At 32.3% G+C, this 14,017-nt stretch overlaps 1 protein-coding gene across 1 annotated transcript in view; it reads right to left on the bottom strand.

Annotated features, from left to right (window-relative positions):
* LOC113403833 (F-box/LRR-repeat protein 7) overlaps positions 1 to 13,664 on the bottom strand; it is a 50,005-nt gene extending 36,341 nt beyond the window's left edge. Inside the window, exon 1 of the mRNA XM_026644450.2 lies at positions 13,343 to 13,664. The gene's annotated coding sequence lies outside the window, so the exon portion shown is untranslated. The remainder of the gene's footprint in view (positions 1 to 13,342) is intronic.
* Between the last annotated feature and the right edge of the window lie 353 nt (positions 13,665 to 14,017).

Genomic DNA, 14,017 nt, shown 5'->3' with positions numbered 1-14,017 from the left:
TAATCGTTAATACCATCAATATAATCACGAGTATTCCAAACAAAACTCTCATAAAATTAATCGAAACAGTCATATTAATAGAACTTAAGTTACAGAGTATCAAATTTCAAGCCGTTTAGAATTAATAATGGTCAATTGTTATAATTATCATAGCTATAAATTGTTTTAAATGTGCTCGAATGTTTAAGTACTTAATAAACATGACCAGCTTGACGGGAACTGCTAGTTTTATGAATTTGTTTTGTTTTGAAATTTCTAATGAATTCTATAACGAGATAGAAATTACAACTGAATAAATTTTAAATTAAATATTATGTTACCGTGTTTATGTTCTTTGATGTGAAAGTTAAAAATTCTAAGTAAGTTAACATTGTATAATAGTATCGCTGAGGTATTCAGTCGATATTTTTTCTTATTGTAATATTATTCAGTCGTTGAGGCTTAAACTATAAATTATATGTATAAAATCTAGCCATATTTGAACCCGAAATCATTGAGATGAGAGAAGATCGTGTTCTAACCACTGAGTCATCTCAGATCGTATAAAATATAGATATGTTTCAAAATAAATACTGCAGACCTAGCTGTTTTAAAGCCTATTAAAATTTCTGTAGGTTTCCAGCCTGTCAGGTTTAACTCATTTAATTGCCCATATCTAATGACGACCTTTACAACCCAATAATTTTCAAATGAAGAATTATTTAACTAACGCACACAAATAAACTACAAACATATAGTTTGTTTTAATTAGAAATAAAACACATGGCTTGTATGTTACTTAATCAAAAGCATGTCTCGAGCTGGCTGTATAGTTGATGTTCAATGTTTATAAACATCTATAAACATATGATACGGTTAACAAGTTACTGGTATTTACGAGTGCTCGGCATGACCCTTGCAACTTGTACGTATGTACGTAGTACTTTATGTCAATTTAATTGACCAGCAGTGATAGTATCTTCTAACAAAAATCATAGCTTTATAAATCTTTACTTTTAATTTAAAATAGTTTAGAATCGAGAAAAATAATTGTGTTTGGTATTTAAAATATTTCTTGAATTCCGAATAATTATTTTTATCATTAGTATATTACGTATCGCAAATACAGAGGTTTATCCAAATAATGGGCGTTCCGCAAGGATCAATTTTAGAGCCTTTCTGATTTGATCTATATATAAATGATGGAAGGCTCCTTTCTGATTTTAGGATTTGGATATTTTACTATGCCTCGTTTGTCTAGTGTAAGGCCACTCGACCGAACGCAAGGCAGATTTTACCGCGGGATTGAGGTGAATTATACTATAAATAAATTCGCTCATGATTCACAACAAATTGCTTACACGGTTACAAAGCACCTTAGCCCAATTTGAATCCGTAATCACCGTTATATCCACTGAGCCATGTCGGCCAAATATACATTCAAAGAAGACCGTGAAAACTCTAATGAAATTAGGAAGGAAATTTAAATAATGCACACCATATTTTAAATTCTAAGAATACCAACATTGATTAGTAAAAAAGAGTAAATACTAAGTTCCTTCCTGTTCCTTCCCGTTGGAATCTGTAGTCAGAACCGGTGGTACCTTTATATTTAATTTAATATTGGAACATGATTTTATAAGCCGACTTAAATAAATAATATTTTGATTTTGAAATAACATACTTATAAACTAAGGGTCCTTTCCGTAATGATTTCATTGTTACAGCTAAATGTACACATTGAGAAATGCAATAATTGAATATTCTGTGAAGTGGTTATAAATAATTTTAGTAACATTTCCAGATACCGAAATCGTTTTAAACGAAAAACATGATCTTATGAACTTTAAATATTCGAATCTTTAACACAAATAAATTGGATAAATGATTAACTGAATCTAAAGTGTATCTCATCCAAAACTAACGATTGAATAATTCGTAGCTTAAATATAACCTCTATTTCTATTCATATAAGAGTTATTACTGTTAATTAAGATCTTCAAAATATTACCAGTTCCCACGAGTAGCGTGTTGTGTGAAATAATGAGTTTTGCCACGCAAGGTGAATTTTAATGACCTATATTTAGATTAAAAGACATTATACCATTAATTTACTTTGTAATCGTTTTAACTATAACAGGAAATTTATAAACAGTAGCACGTACCAATACGAATTGAATATTCTATTTGAATTGGTATGTCATGTTTGTATGTTGAAATCTTTATCTAACATAAACTCGTGACTGATCTAAAATATTATCGTAACGTTACACTTGCAACGGGCATGACAAGCTATAATGTATGCTAGAAATGAGCATGCTAGTTGTGAGCACAGTGTTCTACAGAACTCCAATATGTATAATAATTATTATTTTATTTATATTGGACAACATCACATATATTACTCTGATCTCAAAGTAGCTAAAGCACTTGTGTTATGGAATTTCATAAGTAACGACGGTACCACAAACACCCAGATCCCAAGACAACATAGAAAACTAATGAACTTTTTCTACATCGATTCGGCCGAGAATCGAACCCGGGACCTCGGAGTGGCGTACCCATTAAAACCGGTGTACACACTACTCGACCACGGAGGTCGTGGTTTGTTATAAATATTTGTTATAAATATATGATTTATACATTCAAATAGATATATGTCTGTGCTCACAACGTATCGACGAACTGTACCATTCTGTACCTCACTCTTGCGTTACATAACATTCAATGCTAAATCCACAATGGCTATCGTGGCACTTGATTGTCAAAAATCTAGCAGAGGTTCGAACATATATACTGAAGTAAGAAAAGTTCTTAAAGAAACTCAGCATCTAATATTGTCAATTATTACACCTACAACATATATTTTTTTATGTACACCTGGAGGCGATCATAATATCTGACATATTGTGCTATTAACTATAAAATCTTTAGTTTTATAATAATGTACAGGACAAAAAAGTTAATTTTAGAGATAAATCTGAATATTACAGTAACACTTGATTACATTATAAATAGTTTGTCTTCAGGATTATTGACTCGAAATTTAAATCAAAATATAATAATTTAATTAGACCCGTACAAGAATTATTAAATCAATAATATAAATTTAAATTAAATTTCTCAACTAAAATTCTTACTATTAAATTTATTCGCAGGGCTATGGGAAACAACTAACACGAGCTCAATAAATAAACGCATTTGACATAAAAGCTTTTAAAAACAAACAACCGATCACAAAAATAACAGAAAGTGCACTTTAGTTGAAAAATAACATTGAGTTTTTATACGTTTATATTAAAATGTTTAATGATATACTTATGACCACCTGATGGTAAGCGGTCACTACCGACTATGGACATTGGCACTGTAAGAAATATTGAGCCTTCCTTAGATCGTGGTTTCTAAGATATTGTCCGTTGTTTCTGTACGGCGCACTCATCCTTTAATTGCTGTTTGGTGGTAAAATATATTTTGAGTGGGTGGTGCCTACCCAGACGGGCTTGCACAAGGGCATCAAGTAAATTGATAACAAAAAGTGACTTTTCCACCTCAACGAAATTGAAGTAACATTTAGTTTTCATCATCAGTCATAGTAATAAATGACTAAAATATTTACTGAAAGTTTTCTACAAAGTGTACATGCTATTACGAAATTTGTTTTAGGCTTTATTCAGAACGTCATTCAAATTATTTATCTCTATTAATTTAGTCAAAATCAGCAACGTTAACAACTTGATAAGCAAACATTAAAACTTAACTATTTATTTATTTTGATATCTTTTAAAATAATACGTCATCCCAAAAAAATAATTTTATGGTAAAACCCTAATCAAAATTCACTATAAAATTTAAAAAAAACAAGCGAACATATACACAGACGTACTAAGGAGACATTTATCTACAGTCAAATCTAAAAAATGTCAGACATCATAATATTACTCTATTAATACAAAGCGACAACTATTTAGTCAACGTAGCCTTAATCCTCAAGACTTTCAAAACAATACGACTGTTACCAGATTAGTTCAAAACAAATTGTAACTGTCACATAATACCGTATGTCATATCTACAACGACAAGTCATATCCGAAAAGAATGCTTTAAGCGCCTTATCTGAGAAGCTTTCTAACTTGTTATGACGTGAATATCCGATAGCTTCAATGCACTGGTAACGATACGTCTGACCCAGAAAAGTAAACCCATTCATTTAGAAACTTATCTCATAAACGTTGATGTTTAGCACGCCCACTGGCATGCCACTTGAAAGTAAAGGTAAAATGTTCATGTTATTAGGTGTGACCGTCTTGTAGGTGGACCTTAAATCAGATCCTGGGATCCTGGGTGTAAAGAAAGTACCGACAAAATTAGATAATTTAAATAAATTTGTAGTAGTAGCAAAATTTTGGAAGTTTTTTTTATGTAATAGAAACAGACAGCCAAAAGGGTCAACTGGTGGTAAGTGGTCAAAACTCCCTAAGCTCCCTCCAGTCTTGTTACCATCCTATAAGATGACGAGAGTGAAGGAATAAATAATGCACCTGTGTTTGAACATTCACTTGAGCTTCATAGTATTGCCTGCGCGGTTGGCCATTCTTCGTCGAAAACGGGACCACTATCAGCATTCAGTAAACAGTAAAACATTACTAAGAAAACAATCGACAATAACCCGTTAGGTTAGGTTACTAAACACTACATTTGTAGATAAACACGTCATGAAAAAATAAATATTTTTTTTCGAGGCGTGTTAAATAAGTTGTAGAGTCAATTACCATTGGAAGACAATTTATTCGACTTTACGCTAGATTACTTTTAAGCACTTTTATCTGAGTATATAAGATATATTGAATAAGGCCTTAATTAAGCCTTATTCAATATGAGTGTCGCACTTGTTTATTGGTTTTTAAGAACATATCAACGGTTCGGATTAAAATGTCCTGATCCTTATCAAAAACTTCTGTTTACAATAGTTAAATATTACTTGGTCATAGATTGAGCAACTTAAATGTTCTATGTGAAATAAATAATTTACTGCTCGGTATGGCTTTGAACAACAAATATTCTATTGCCAAGCAGCAATATTTTGTATTGTTGATGAGCCAGTGTAACTACAGGCACAGGGGAAAGATTAAAGATTTGGTTTATTTTAAGATTTTACTGTAATAACGACTTATGAGCTGCGTCGTAATTATATAAATGATTTTATATTTTAATGGGCAACAATAACCATTATCAGTTTAAAGCTGTCAAGATCGTGGTAACTTGGCTTTCCAGATTTGAACCCATAATCTTAAAGATCCAGGTCTTCTATCTACTAGGACATCTTGACTCTTTGACCTAATACTGCATAATATGAATAAATATTTAAATAAACATTCGCCTTAAGTGCTTCACCTATACATAAATTCATTAAGCCACTGAGAGCTCTATTTTAAATATCTTAACGAGATTAGCGTGATAATTCTAATCGGAGTTAAATCTATCATTTATCTGGTTAAAGATTTCCACGCTCATGTGAACTCGTTTTTAGAAAATTAATTGCAAAACTTGAAGTGAAATCATGATCCGTATAAATCATGCAGACTTCGTCGAGCCTTAATTATTTGTCGGAACACGTTTAATTCAATATGTTTATTAAGTCTGTGCATTTTAGTGTCATGTTAGTCAAATGACTAGCTTGCTCATGATATTCCAGTCGAATCGTAGAGTGAAGAAATTCCTAGGAACAGGAGTGGTACTTGGAGTTGATACTTGATAGTGTATTGTAAGCATATTTTACCGTCATTACAGCAATACTGTTTTTGTGTTCCAGTTTGAAGGGCTAGAGCCAATCAAATCACAGACACAAGGAACTATTTATTTCGTAAGTTTGAATGATATTGGCAATGTGAGGTATAGTTAATTTTTCTTAGTGTCATTGACCCTAAGAAAAATTAACTGGTGGTGGTGACCACTTACCATCCGATGACCTAATAGTCAGACTGCTTTCCTATTTTATACGCGTATTTTTTCAAGAAAAGTGGTAGTACTTTTAAAATAAAAAAGAGTGTGCAATTACAAAGCAACGCTCCGTGCTTTGGAAAGCTTATTATATTGAGCCTCATCTTGTTAGAATCCTGGCAGATTGCCAATCCACAGTCACACTATACGGTAAGGCCATAGAAAGTACACCGATGCTGAACATTTAATTAAAATATAATTAGACGGAGACACTCAACATCCCTCAAATTATTTATAACATTTGATATTTAAAACGTACAAATAGTTATATTTTAATAAATGAAAAAACGACTCTTTCTGTCTGTTCGTTACACTTTCACAGCTAAGTCAATGAAATTTAAGAAAGTGAGCTTGGTTTTTTTATGCACCTAATACGATAATATAAATTATTTTATTGTATTCATTCTTTGAATAAATAATTATTGTATAGTGTGTTTTTATGTGAAAACATGCATATTTTTATAACCAGGCGGCATCAAAATCATGAAATATATTAACTATATGAAATATCCAAACAATGAAGACTCTATAATATAAATACAAATATACAAGGGAAAGGTTAAACACTCAGGAAACTCATACTAAAACAAGTAGGTTATTATTTGTCCAAAGAAATAAATAAAATAAATAATAAATAATGGACAACATCACATACATTACTCGGATCCCAATGTAAGTAGCTAAAGCACTTGTGTTATGGAAAATCAGAAGTAACGACGGTACCACAAACACCCAGACCCAAGACAACATAGAAAACCAATGAACTTTTTCTACATCGACTCGTATCGTGAGTACATAACCTCTTAGAGGTAACCTTTTAAAATTTAAGTTTACAATGAAATTAGATTACTGTAAGGTTAGGCGAATACAACCAAACGATATTCAAAACAAAACAACCGAATACATGAATATAAAAAAATAAGAATATTAGAATTATCTAGAATTAATGAAGGAATTACTGATATTTCCTCCTTTAAAGCTTATCACTTGTGTTAGGAATGGGGATGACAAAAGGGTCAGGATCGATCCTGTAACAGGTACCACCCACTCATCAGATATTCTACCAACAAACTGTAGTAAGTACTCCGTATTGCTATGTTCCGGTTCGAAAGGTGAGTGAGCCAATGTAACTACAGGCACAAGTGACGTAACATCTTAGTTCCCAATGTCGATGGTGCGTTGGCGATGCAAGGAATGGTTAATATTTCTTATAGTGCCATCAGGTGGCCTATATGCTCGTCCGCCTACATATATATTAAAAACAAAGTCTCACTAGACATTGTAACCATTAAGCATTGTAGTAAAAATATTCAATAACCAACACCAAGAAATTTCTTGATAAAATAAAAAATATTATTCAACAACAATGGTATTCGAACTCAGAAAATCAAGATGATCTTACGTATAAGATAACCTCTAAGCTTATGAAACAGTTCAAAACATCAGATTTCATGACACGAGGAATGAAATTATTAAACTTAATTATTTAAATAAATGCAGAAAATATATGTTATAAATGATAATATATTAATTTGAAAGACAAAATAAATACATAAGACTGCTTCGGAAATATTATATAATATATATTAACATATATTTAATGTATTATAGAAAATGGTGTTATCTATCAATTTGAATACGAAAAGAATACGCCGCCAAAATAATTGAAATATTTTCCAATATGACGCTGACATCTTTAGTACTCGGTTGACATCTATAATTTATAAAATAAAAATAAAATATATTTTTTTAATGATCGTAAGTTTATTATCTCGGTGTGCGTGATAGCAACGTTTGACACACACCAAACGTCATAGAACGTTACTAGTGTGCGTGTTCTTAGTGACCAAACGCTGGCCACTATTTTTTCGACATGTTCTCACCTTTGATAGTCTAGACATATAAATGTTCAAAGAGGAGAAATTAAATAGTTTTTTTTTTATTAGCAATTACCATTTTGGTTACGAAGAAGTTCCTTAGTCTGATTAATAATTTTAGAATTAAATAGACGCCTTACAATCGCCTATATTTATTAATATAAATAAAATAAGTCAAGTATCACCGGATTTTCCACTCCTATTCGACACTTAAAGTATTCTTTCGTTTACTTTGTTAGCTTATTTAATAAAATAAACATTTCCTTTTCTAAAATTTTACCATCAACAATGTCATAACACAATTTATATGATATATAATCTTGTCGCGAGATTCGAGCACTCGCTATATACTTAGGTACCTATTTACTAATATTTTACAGGTAAATCTCGCAGCAAGCTTTCAGTGGTACACAAGATTCTTAACCAATGATTGTGGATTCAAGTCCTGAATAGTACGACTGTGTTTGCATTACATTAAAACGTGCTTGAGTCGTACGAAAACTTTTCACTGTGTATCCACTAATCCGCATTGAGTTGATAACCTTCTCTTCAAGAACAAAGACTTTAGCCCGGTAGTGGTTCATACATGACTGTAACAAAATGTCACTTTTATATATAAACCTTCCTCTAAAATCACTCTGATTATATTGATGAAAACCGCAATCAAATCCGTTGCATAGTTTAAAAGATTTAAAAGTACAGACGACGGGAAGCGACTTTTTTTTTATATGATGTAGAGATGGAACAATCGCTTAATAAATAAGTACTTGAAGAATTTATCTATTAACACCTTTAGAAGATAATTCAATATATTTGTAAGGGAAAAAACAATTTACCTAAACTCAAAGATTTTCAAAGAAGTGAAGTCGTGAGAAACGCTCGTAGTTTATCTCGCGTAGTCCACCCACACAGAGGAAAGATAAAAAGTTATCCTAGTACATAAATTTATACATTTTTATGAAAAATATCATGATCGTGAACATTATGATACTTTATTTGAGGTTATATTTGGTTATTCTATCACTGTAAGAGTTATTAGCCTTTCTTTTTTTTTGGAACGATGTTCTTTTTGCTCGGCTTACTGTGGAGTAAAATGGCCGAAATCATCACGTAAGGAAGAAACGCTAAGCTTTAAACCTGGCGACTTTTGCTTAACTTTGTCTTTTTCTATTGTATAGAATTTTATTTTCAATTCATTTTTGTTATTGTTTTAATTGTCACGTGATTGAATAAATAACAGTTTTATTTCTTGTCGTTTAATAATTCTCTAACGTTGTTAATTTATTTCATTGTGTCTGTTATTAAATACATAGTATACAGAAAAACGAAAGTGTTTGACATAGCTCAGAGGATGAGCCAGCTGAAGTGGCAGTGGGCCGATCACATCTGTAGAAGAACTGATAGCCGTTGGGGCGCGAATCGCCAAGCGTAGTGTAGGACACCCTGCGGCACGGTGAAGCGACGATACACGGAAGGTGGCCGGTAGAAAATGGATGAGAAGGGCCGAACATCGGACTCCGTGGCGCGCCTTGGGGGAGGCCTACGTCCAGCAGTGGAATAACACAAGCTGATCGTGATGATAATACAGAAAAAAGCGACTTCGTTTCAATAGTGTTTCACGACGCATCTCGTTTTTTTATATTTACACAATTAGGACAACGACCTAATGGCCAACCTGATGGTGAGTGGCCACCAGCGCCATTCCTTAAACACCAATGCGCCACCAACGTTGGGAGTTATGTTATATCTCTTGGCTCAGTCACCCTTCAAACTAGCCACGCAACAATACTAAGCATAGCTATTTGGCGATAGAATACGTGATTGTTGAGGTGATAATGAGCTGTCTTGTTAATTGCAATATTACAACTTTTGGAACACTCTGTATATAAAATATATTTATCTTTTAATATTGGCGGCGAAATACAAACGATCACACTAAATGAATAAATAGTATTTGTAATAGGATATATTGTATAGGTTTTAAACATAATTAACATATTTAGGTAACATTATGAAGCGATTTTAAAATTTAATGGAATTTGAATATTTTTACAATAACTGACGTTTACAATAATTATAAATCTATAGTAGAAAACTAGTCAGACAGCCCCACGGCCACGTCTCTCTGTCCTTTATTCGCGCTAATCTCAGAATCAAGTCGACCTATTTTGTATTGGACTTATAAACAGACCGTTTGCTTGTTTTTGAAATAAATAACATCAGTTCATAAGAACTTATTATAAATATAAACTGATAATTATAAACTGATTATAAAATCAGCCTGTAAATTTCCCACTGCTGGGCTAAGGCCTCCTCTCCCGTTGAGGAGAAGGTATAGAGCATATTTCACCACGCTGCTCCAATGCGGGTTGGTGGAATACACATGTGGCAGAATTTCGTTGAAATTAGACACATGCAGGTTTCCTCACGATGTTTTCCTTCACCGCCGAGCACGAGATGAATTATAAACACAAATTAAGCACATGTAAATTCAGTGGTGCCTGCCTGGGTTTGAACCCGAAATCATCGGTTAAGATGCACGCGTTCTAACCACTGGGCCATCTCGGCTCATATCAGTTCTTAAGGAATACGAAAATCGGTGTGCGTTGTGTGATTCGCTAGTAGCGATGTTCTTATCGATTCGTTAATTCGCTAATCTATATATACATTGTTCGACTTGGCGATAACTACCTCAGAATGTTCTAGACGTGTTCTTCGTGTACCTCTCGAGAAATGTCAAAATTGCACGTTGCAACAGATTGGTAATGAATAGCACGCGTATAAACATAATTTTTTTAATGTATTTAGGCAGATAGGTGGCAAGTGGTCACCAGCGCCCAGAGACTATGGCAAATATTAACCATTCCTTACATCACCAATGCGCCATAAATCTTGAAAACTAAGGTGTTATGTCCCTTGTGTGTGTATACTGGCTCACTTGCCTTTCAAACTAGAATATAAAAATACTAAGTACTGCTGTTTAGTGATAGAATATCTGATGAGTAGGTGGTACCTACCCAAGCGACAAAGACCTTGTATCAGTGGATGGTAGAATGCTCGCCTGCCCCGTATATATAACGGAAAATAAAATAGTAATCACAACTGCTTCTCTTTCTTTCTCATTCTCTCTTAAACCCATTATTTGTGGTCGTACCTATAAACTATAAAACGTTACTTTAAAAGTCCCAAAACTTGACTGAATCCTCGTCTATATTAGAGGTGATGGCTGGATTTGTTGTTAAAATTCAACATCCGAATAGAACATACGCTAGGACAGTTTAATTTTACTACATGTTATAAAAGAGCAACAATAGCCCGAGAAAAATATCATAACTACAGACACATACGTTATACTATACAACATATATATAACAGCTCTACTAGTAAACAAAGTCAGTGTACAAAGGACATAACGTCTTAGTTCCCAAGGTTGGTGATTGCACACTTTGGGAATGAAATGATCTACTCCAGGCTGTTTCAAATAACGAAAAATATTTTTTATCATTAATATATGAAAGCAATAATTTTTAAACATGACAAAATTGTATAAAAATCCTGCTCAATTTCCTTCACCGTTCTTCTCAGGTCCGAGTCGTTTGATTCCGAACTGTTGATAGATTTTTGGAATAAAGATTATTGACATTGACTTTTGTTGCCGCATTGATGATATGAGGAATGATTAATCCTTCTTAAAATATCTATTGGCAGTGGTGACTGATTACCATCATCACCACCATCATCAGGGTGAGCTTTGCCAGTCCGCCTCCCTGTATGACATAAAACAAGACTACTAATCATAAACTAAAAATTTAATTGATTAATTTGTACATATCTCAATTCTCAACCAAGGATTTCACAGTAATACACATAATATACATAGAGCTAGGGTTAACGAGCCGCCTAGCGATGTAAAAAGTCGTAAGTTCAATCCTGACCCATTGGGTTATGTTTATCCCCACTCCTAGTACAAACTTTAAACTTAATTGAAGTGGTAAAATATTAATAATTCCTTAATACGGCCATTGCTACTATTCCTTTAAAAAAATCATATAAAAAATCAAATCAAATATTCTATAAAAATCTTAGCTTTCAAACTAATTTTGATAGTTGCGACAGTAAAATTTGACGTTATGATATTTTCAAAAAAAATATATTATCTGATAATCATATATTCGTACAGTCGTGATATCTAAAGGTTCACTAATTTAATGCAATAATAATAAAAGGTATTTAGAACAGACCATTTGCCTTGAATCAGATGTTGTACGACCATTTAAGTTTGACCCTAACACAGAATGCGATCTCGATCAACATATGTAGGTATGACAAATCCTGGATTAAACATATACGAACTAACTAACGTATATAACTAACTATACATCCTTTCTGACATAGGATTATTTAGTAATCCAATTAAAATAAATAATAATTACCAATACAATTATGCTTTTGTAATCTTTTGAATTAATTACCGAAGATTAAATTGAAATGAATAAATACTTTATTTAAATAGACTCTTACTAGAACTTTTGATTAGTAATATTACAAGTTTATATTTTATGTAAAGGTACAACCGGTTCGGAATGTAGATTCTACCGAATATAACCAGCAAACATCTTTATGAACTTCTGTATTCCGTTAAATAACTTAGACGTTATGTTATTTAAATACAATTAAATTGATACGTCCTGCATTAAAATCAACAAATACTAAATCCACGCTTTTATGTCCCCTATACCTATGAAATTTTACAGATTAATATACCGTAACAAAGTACAGTAAGTAACAAGTAAAGTAAGTTTACAGTAAGTAAAGCTAGAAAAAATATTAAAATTAGATTCTACTCAGATCAATAATCTGACGCCACATCAAGAAACTCTTTAAAGACGTCTTTATATGATTTTGTTAATAGTTATAAACTGAGAGTTATATAGTAAAGATATTTAGAATATAATATTAGTTTGCAATAAAGTGACAAGCGCTGAGAAATAAATCGTTAGAAACAACATCAATTCCTTATATATATGCGTATATATATTCAAAACTGGTTTATAAATATGTACTTTAAATTAGATGAATGCTTTTTCTTCTTTCTTTTTCTTTATTTATATTTATTAAGTCTCATAATACTAACCATTATTTATATATTAAGAAGATAAATTTGTATGTATACGTACACAACACAATTTTCAAACCGACTTTTGTTTTTTTTTCTACAATTAGTTTAATTATTCGGTTCAATGATAATTATCAAACACAATTAACATTGTGTTTGTTAAAGATACAATAAGATAATTAACAAAACAAATACTTTCATATTCTAAATCAAGCTAAATTATTCTCAAACCTCCACACATACTCAACTTGTTCAAATAAACTGGTATCGCATGGAATTCATCAGTGTAACCGAACAGTAGCACTTTAATGGACAGAACGAACGAAGTCGCCAGCGAGCACCGTCAAAGTAATGATAGAATATCACTCACCTATTCCCCGCACCCCTTTTTCCTTACAGATTTCGCGTAGAAAATGTTTTTCCACATTTTCATATTAAATATTTTCCCATGACACACTTAGGTATAACCATTGCACTACACTTTTAGCAGCATCACTTAACTCGTATACAGAACACGTTGTATCGTTTCAAAAACACTAGATTAATCCCGTTTCCTGTCACATTCGATATATTTAGTTGATTTGAATGATATTTGACGCGTGAAGTTATAAAGGGTCTCAATAAAACGTTTGATGACCCTAAAAGTTGCTTTACAACTGAGTGTTGAATGCAAAACTTAGTTTCTCCTGCGCGAGCGCTGTCGGTATGCGTCTTTGTTTGTGTGCGTGTATCTTTACACGGCAGCACACAGACGTGACGACGCAGGCTGCACGGTTTTTGTCGATGTCCACGGGGCAAGTAACCTCAGTACAGATGCGTTGTAACTTGGTAATTTATTACGAATATTTTTGATTAACTGAATTTGAAGCGAATTTTATACAACAATAATGCTTAAACTAATACGCTTTATCAAATAATTTAGCATTGCATTGTACGAATGCTGCAATTTCAGAATTAATAATGATTTTTCTTAGGGTTAAAAATGGAAACTTAATTTACTTAATAAATAAAAGAACCATTGATAAAAAATTATATTCTTTAAAGT

The sequence above is a fragment of the Vanessa tameamea genome, chromosome 20, assembly GCF_037043105.1.
Source record: "Vanessa tameamea isolate UH-Manoa-2023 chromosome 20, ilVanTame1 primary haplotype, whole genome shotgun sequence".
Taxonomy (NCBI): Eukaryota; Metazoa; Arthropoda; class Insecta; order Lepidoptera; family Nymphalidae; genus Vanessa; species Vanessa tameamea.
This window is presented reverse-complemented; position numbering and strand designations above follow the sequence as displayed.